The 8,084-nt window shown below is 44.5% G+C and overlaps 1 pseudogene; it reads right to left on the bottom strand.

Moving 5' to 3' along the window:
* Positions 1-2,103: 2,103 nt before the first annotated feature.
* On the bottom strand, positions 2,104-4,725 carry LOC123117730 (probable RNA-binding protein EIF1AD; annotated as a pseudogene).
* Between the last annotated feature and the right edge of the window lie 3,359 nt (positions 4,726-8,084).

Here is an 8,084-nt window from a genome sequence, read left to right as displayed (position 1 = left end):
GATTAGGTGGGCAAGTGGGAGGAGGTCTCTGGCGAAGGAGCAGAGGAGGAAATACAAGGGCAAGACGACCATAAGCCCCTGTCACTGAAAAGAAAACAATTCAAAATCTATAGGAACGCACATCAATATTTCTCCTCTAGATTCAAAGTTTGAGAGAAGAGGGAACCAACTCCACACCTATTTGCCGTCCGATCTGGGTATGTGCCAGGTAGAGTCGTTAAGGCCACTTCTGCTAATCACGTACGGGAATCATCTAAATAATATCAGGAGAGCTGCACCGCTGCACCAACTCTGCCCACATGCATGGCTGCTTTTTGCCACAACACAGTGACGACAAATAAAATTGGGCCAAATACATATATGCACCTAGTTGCAACCCACCAACGGGTTTTGCCCTTACTTTTCGACCTTGCTCAGTTTTTTCCTTAGATTTGTCCCAGAGGTTGCCGTTTGACCGAGATGGATCATTCTTTTGGACATTTTTGCCCCCCAGCGTGGAGCCCCATTCAGCAGGACCAGTCAACAATGACAGCTCGGGGTCCACCTGTAATTGACCCTATGCTCAGGATTTTTTTAGAAAGGATCACGGCCCACTGTCATAGAATGGATAGTTAGTTAGTTAAGTGGCAAAACTAAATCAACTAATCTATAACTATTAGGGTTCGTCCACAAAGGAGTCATCTTGACTATATAAAGATAATCTGATCAAAAGGAATCGGGTCGCTAACTCCAGGTGCTGTTTTTGTGATCAAAATGAATCAATTAAACATCTCTTTCTCGAATGTCCTCTTGCAAAATTATTATGGCGTTCCATTCATATAGCTTTTAACGTTCACCCTCCAATGAGTATACACACGTTATTTGGGACGTGGCTTAATGGAGTAGACATCCACACTTCTAAACATATTCGGATAGGGATATGTGCACTACTATGGGCTATATGGAACACTCGAAATGATATGATTTTTAGTGGAACGAATTTCAGTAAATTTTTGCAGGTTATCTACAGAGCTACAACCTGGATCCGTATGTGGTCGTTACTCACTCATGTGTACTACATGGAGCTTATGGTTACTGCGTGCAATCATTGGGAGTCGGTAGCACGGGCTATCTTCAGCCGGTTTGGATGGCGAGTTAATAATAGACTAGCTGTGTAGGCCTCGTAGCCTGTTTGTTTATCGCCGGGTGTGGCGCTTTATTGCCGGTTATGGCTTTTTACAGATTTACTTGCAGGTTTGGCTCAGTTTTTGAGCTTCCTTGGAATTTGTGATACTATATATTCTGCTTCTTAATAATATGGGTGCATGCATCGACCAATGCAGAGGCCGGAGGTAACCCTCCTTTTAATAAAAACAGGTTAACTGGTTTGCAAAGACAACCTATTTGGTGAGTTTCCCAATCTAGAGCTGGATCGGGGGCCTCCCACATCCAAGACATGTTGAATGTGGCCCTGGAGCGGGGGTGCCATTGTAAATACTAAATGACACACTACCGATTCTACCCATATACAGCTTGAGGAAAAGAAAAATATTTCGCTTCCCAAGACATTTAGAAGACGGCACCTTGGCCTTCTTGTCAACCGGCGCGGGAGTTTATGATGTAAACATCTTATTGATCCACTTAACTCGTTTCTATGATTGCACCATCAAGTGCTTATTTCACTCACCACAATAAACTTCACATCACATGCTCCCAGAATGAACTGCCGCCCAAGAAAAACAGCAGGCGGAGACCCCTACTGTGTCCATCTATATATTTAATTTTCTTTTGGAAGCATGGCGATTAAACTATTATAAAAACAAAACCAAGATAACTTTCACAGAAGAAATATTGTAGTAACTCGGGTCTATGCTGATAGATTCAGAAATTTAGTGCTATGGTACACCGCATGTCCACATGGAATGGAACACAACAAGATTCCAGTACATCGAAGACTTGTACCTCAACTGCAAGTACCTCGACGACAAGGTGAAAACCAAGCAGACAGGAAACACTTGCAGAATAAGCAACAAGAAACAGGGGAGAATTGCCTGCAAATACTAGCACCAGCTCAATTGGAAAACTCTTCTTGGTGGACACACCTCAACTATAAACATCCAGAAATAAAACACAGCATATGGAACATTGTTGTTTTGTTCATATTACAGTCCGTGTGGCAATCTTCATCATGCTCCGGCACTTAATGTCGATAAAACTCACTGAATTATGTTCAGGTAGATGATTAAGCAGGTTCCGATGTCGTGCCCGAACTTGGGCATAAATACATCCGGTGTACAGGCGGACGGTAGCCATAGCATGAGATCGTCTACGGCTATTCCTATGTCTACTAGCTTAAGAATCAGAGTCACTTTCTGTATCGGAATGCACGTCGAATGGACTATTTCGGTTTGTGTTCGCCTCGAGTGGAGGAATATCATCATCTTCTTCTTCGGAGTTCTGCTCTTCGTCAGCCTGTGATGACGTTCCTTCAGGCCCTGTCGCCCACCCATTGGGAGTTGACCTGAAGATAGCTGGCCTAGGATAAGAAACATGAGTGAATCAGTGACACCCAATCAAGAGGATGACATGCTAACAATCCTGGTTTTATCAAGTAAAACTACCAATGAATCAAGAGGATGACAAGCTAACAATCCTGGTTATATCAAGTAAAACTACCAATGAACCCAATCAAGAGGATGCCAAGCTAACAATCCTGGTTTTATCAAGTAAAATTACCGATGCAGAGCTTGTGCGGATGTACAAAGAACAAACTGGCGCATTACTAGAAGGCCTCCTGGGAAATCTTTTAGATTCTTCAATCCAAGTATTTTTGCCATAATTTATGCTAAATCAACATTTTATTATAGTATCAATTCTCAGTGTCACTTTTCATGTTCATTGGATCAAGCAAAACGAGAAACAAACTATTTAAGCTATTGAAATGCATTGGTAACTTGCATGTCACATGGAACGTAAATTCAATCTAATGTTTAAGGAAAAAAACTAGTTTTTGAAGCTGAATCTCCGGCACAGTATACTATCGAAAAAGCTGAATGAACTGCCAGTCAACCACAAACATATGAACCACGCCAATTATATGCACATACTAGAGAAGGAGGCAGTACATGACTGCTTTGCCAATGCATATGCTGGAGAAGGAACACTAGATGATTGCTTTGTCAAAAATGACGGCATGATAAATACATGAAACGGCAAAGTACAAAGCAGAGTGGCAGCCAGCTTTCAGCCTTTCACAAACTGACCCTGGTGTAAGTAGGTCATAAATCACACTAAAAGCTTATAATACAACTTCAATATGAGTTACATCACAGTTATTTGAAATCACAAGAAAATCTATATATGGATTCCAAGGGAGGGTGTATTTTTACCAATATCCTCGCAACTAAAGGGAAGCCTTTTGTTGTCTGAAAGTGGTATAATATAACACTGATAACTAATGGACATCTTGGGCCACTGAGCAGAATGGATTTAAAAGACCAAAAATTACAACCACTGCTAACTCATTATTCAATATAGTATGTGCATGTACTCTTACGGTTACTTCTTACTACTACTCCCTCTCAGGATCTTATATTTCTTATCTTACTACTACTCCCTGTCACGATCTTATATTTCTTTAGAGAGGGGGTACTGATAACTATTACTCCCTCCGTCCGGAAATACTTGTCGAAGAAAGGATCAAAATGATTATATCTAGAACTAAAATAAGTCTAGATACATTCATTTCTATGACAAGTATTTACGGACGGAGGGAGTATTATACAGGAAGGAACACAGTAACTCACCATTCGCCAGATTTCTCGAGCGCACGAGCCTGGTCATGAAAGAGGACTCGTGACACGACACAGGCTATCTTGCTTCCAGATTCTAGAGCCTCGTCCCTCCTACTAGCATCGACGACCACGAAATTGCCTGCACATTCGGAGCACACATGACATGAGCAAACCACCAGGGTGCTAGTGACAAAGGCCATGAGTAACTAACCAACGACTTTGGAAGTCATGCCATTTACTCCATCCGTTTTTAAATACAACTCTTTTTAAAGATTTCAATGGGGATTACACACACGGATGTATATAGACATATTTGAGAGTATTAGATTCATCCACTTTTCTCCGTATGTAGTTCACATTGAAATCTACAAAAAGACTTAACGGAGGGAGTACTAACTAAATTACTCACCATTCTTGATCCAGAAGCTCTTCTGGAACTTGGCGGGGAACAGGGCGAGAGACTTGACTGCCTCGCCGTCTGTGACCTAGCATCAGCACCAGCACGGCCGGCGGCAGAGTGAGAACCAATTTTATTTTTAAGAGAGGGGGAAGGCCTGGGCAAGAAGCGCGCGTGTACCTCGATGAGGTTGGAGCCGCGCAGCGTGACGACCTGCATGATGCTCTCGCCCTCCGCGAGCGTGACGGGGTGCCCTCCCGGCACGCGCGCCGCAGGTTCTTCCTCCCGCCCTTCATGCCCGCTCGCCCTTCCATGCCGCCGCAGCCGACGTGGGAGGAAAGAGGAAGCGGGCGAGTGGGACGCTCGATGGCGCGGCGACGATGGCCGCGAGGAGTTGCAGGTGCGGCGGGCTGTCGTGTTCGTTAGGACTAGCTGGGCTGGGCTCGAAGCCTGCTATATTTTTTTTTTGACGGAGGGCTCAAAGCCTGCTTTCTCATTAGGCCGATACTAATTGACAGTCCACATGGAACTGAAAGTTTCACTTGATCAATATTTTGCCCCTCAAAAAAAACTTGATCAAGTTTCTTACCCTAAAAAAACTTAATCAATTTTTTGAGGGGTTTTACTTAATCAATTACAATGTCATTTCCTATTTCCTATCCATATTTCCAGTAGTTCCAGAATGGTCTAAAAAAATCCAGTTTCAGAATGGACATGTCTCCCTAAGAGGAGAATGTTTTGCATATACAAAATGTCAATTTTGTATCTACTTTTTTTAAAAGGATTCGACATCGTCTCAAACCAAAAAAAAAAACAACAACTCCATACTACTTTCATTCATGAATATAAAATGTTTTATTTATTTTAATATGACCTTCATACAGACTGAAATGCTTGAGTGTTTGGTGTGTTGGGTGCACTTTGTGCTCTGTTCTCTGTGTGTGCTTGGTGTGAGAAGGGGGATGAGAGAGTGCACGAGAGAGGAAGAGAGGTGGGATTTGTTATCACTTGTGTGACTTGGATGGTGATATAGCGGTCCAACCCATACGACATCTCAAGTTTTGGTCAACATATATTCAGGTTGGGCAGAAACCACCCGAAGCAGTACGAGGGACTACACTATTGGGATTGAGAATTGAGAGGTTGAAAGACTATGTTTGCTGGTTTTGAAGTTGACGGACTATTTGTATACTTTCCTTAGAGTTGAGGGATGGAAAATATATCTTTCCCTGTATCAAATAAGGGAGTAGGAGTAAGAATCTACTTCGTACACCCAATCACTACATAAGCTCCCTCTTTCAAACTTCTATTCCCTTGCCTCAGTGGTCAACATGATGAAGCTGGTCACATGTAACAAAACAATGTTCCAAACGTTGTGTGCTATTCTGGATGTTATAGTTGGACTGTGCCCCAACAAGGAGAGACAAGCAAAACTGAGACGGGGACATGAATCTTAACCTGAAGTTCACTCTTTTTTAGGAGTGCTAATCTTCATTGGAGAGGTGCCTAAGCTAAAGCGCTGGAGCGCCACCAAGTGGTTCACCTTATTCTTCCCTTGAGTCATCCCCAACGGATGAGCCTCAAAACACTCTGGATTGGCCTTGAAGGTGACCGCCACACTTTATAAACTCCGCGTATCATACCACAATCAAGGAAGCTTCCGGGCCTTGACTCCTACCACTTAGGAGCTCAAATTTCCAAGAGTAATAAGTGTTGGTGACTTTGGGAATCACAAATCGGTTTGAGAATTAAGAAGTTAAAGGACCATATCAAACAAGGGAGTATGAGTACAAAATCTACTCACGCCCAATCGCTACATAAATTCCCTTGTGCAAACTTCTATTCCCTTACCCTAGTGGTTAGCATGATGAAGCTTGTCACCTGTAAGCAGTGGAGGCAGATCCTCTGACTTACGACCCGCTCTCGTTGCGCCACTGACGCATGGGCCCGGGGCCACATGCCAGTGGGCGTCATGGCACGTCAGAGGATCTGTGTCCGTAAGCAGTAAGGGCATCTCCAACGCCGACCCGCAAACAGGAAGCCGCATTCGACCGCGAACAAGGGGGGCCAGTCCACAGACACGGAGGTGGGAGGTGGAGGTACTGTTGGGGAACGTAGCAGAAATTCAAAATTTTCTACGCATCACCAAGGTCAATCTATGGAGTAACTAGCAACGAGCGAGATGTGAGTGCATCTTCATACCCTTGAAGATCGCGATGCGGAAGCATTGCAAGAACATGGTCGGTGGAGTCGTTCACTAAGCGATTCAGATCGCGGTCGAATCCGATCTAAGCACCGAACAACGGTGCCTCCGCGTTCAACACACGTACAGCCCGGGGACGTCTCCTCCTTCTTGATCCAGCAAGGGGAGAGGAGAAGTTGAGGGAGAGCTCCGGCAGCACGACGGCGTGGTGGTGGAGCTTGCAGTTCTCCGGCAGAGCTTCGCCAAGCACTACTACTACTACGGAGGTGTTGGGGAGGGAGAGGGCTGCGCCAGGGGAAGGGTGAAGCTCTCATGCGCCTCCCCACTATATATAGGGGTGGAGGGGGCTGATTTCTTGCCCTCCAAGTCCATTGGGGCATTGGCAAAGGTGAGAGGAAAGAAATCCCATCATTTCCTTCGCCACCGATTGTTATCCCCCTTTTTTAGGGATCTTGATCTTATCCCTTCGGGATATGATCTTATTCCTTCTAAGGAGGGATCTTGGTGCGCCTTGACCAGGGGTGTGGGGCCTTCCCCCCACTACCCACGTTCATGTGGGTCCTCCCATGCAGGTGGGCCCCACTCCGGAACCTTCTAGAACCTTCTCGGTACAATACCGAAAAATCCTGAACATTTTTCGGTGGCCAAAATAGGACTTCCCATATATAAATCTTTACCTCCGGACCATTCCGGAACTCCTCGTGACGTTCGGGATCTCATCCGGGACTCCGAACAACATTCGGTAACTGCACACTAATTCCCATAACAACTCTAGTGTCACCGAACCTTAAGTGTGTAGACCCTACGGGTTCGGGAATCATGCAGACATGACCGAGACAACTCTCTGGCCAATAACCAACAGCGGGATCTAGATACCCATGTTGGATCCCACATGTTCCACGATGATCTCATCGGATGAACCACGATGTCAAGGATTCAAGCAATCCCGTATACAATTCCCTTTGTCAATCGGTACGTTACTTGCCCGAGATTCGATCGTCGGTATCCCAATACCTCGTTCAATCTCGTTACGGCAAGTCACTTTACTCGTTCCGTAATGCATGATCCCGTGACTAACTACTTAGTCACATTGAGCTCATTATGATGATGCATTATCGAGTGGGCCCAGAGATACCTCTCCGTCACACGGAGTGACAAATCCCAGTCTCGATTCGTGCCAACCCAACAGACACTTTCGGAGATACCCGTAGTGCACCTTTATAGCCACCCAGTTACGTTGTGACGTTTGGCACACCCAAAGCATTCCTACGGTATCCGGGAGTTGCACAATCTCATGGTCTAAGGAAATGATACTTGACATTAGAAAAGCTTTTAGCAAACGAACTACACGATCTTGTGCTATGCTTAGGATTGGGTCTTGTCCATCACATCATTCTCCTAATGATGTGATCCCGTTATCAATGACATCCAATGTCCATGGTCAGGAAACCATAACCATCTATTGATCAACGAGCTAGTCAACTAGAGGCTCACTAGGGACATGTTGTGGTCTATGTATTCACACATGTATTACGGTTTCCAGTTAATACAATTATAGCATGAACAATAGACAATTATCATGAACAAGGAAATATAATAATAACCATTTTATTATTGCCTCTAGGGCATATTTCCAACAGTCTCCCACTTGCACTAGAGTCAATAATCTAGTTCACATCACTATGTGATCGTAATGAATCCAACACCCATG

Source organism: Triticum aestivum, chromosome 5B (assembly GCF_018294505.1).
Source record: "Triticum aestivum cultivar Chinese Spring chromosome 5B, IWGSC CS RefSeq v2.1, whole genome shotgun sequence".
NCBI classification, from domain to species: Eukaryota; Viridiplantae; Streptophyta; class Magnoliopsida; order Poales; family Poaceae; genus Triticum; species Triticum aestivum.
Note: the sequence above shows the minus strand (reverse complement) of the source record. Positions and strands in the feature narration are given on the sequence as shown.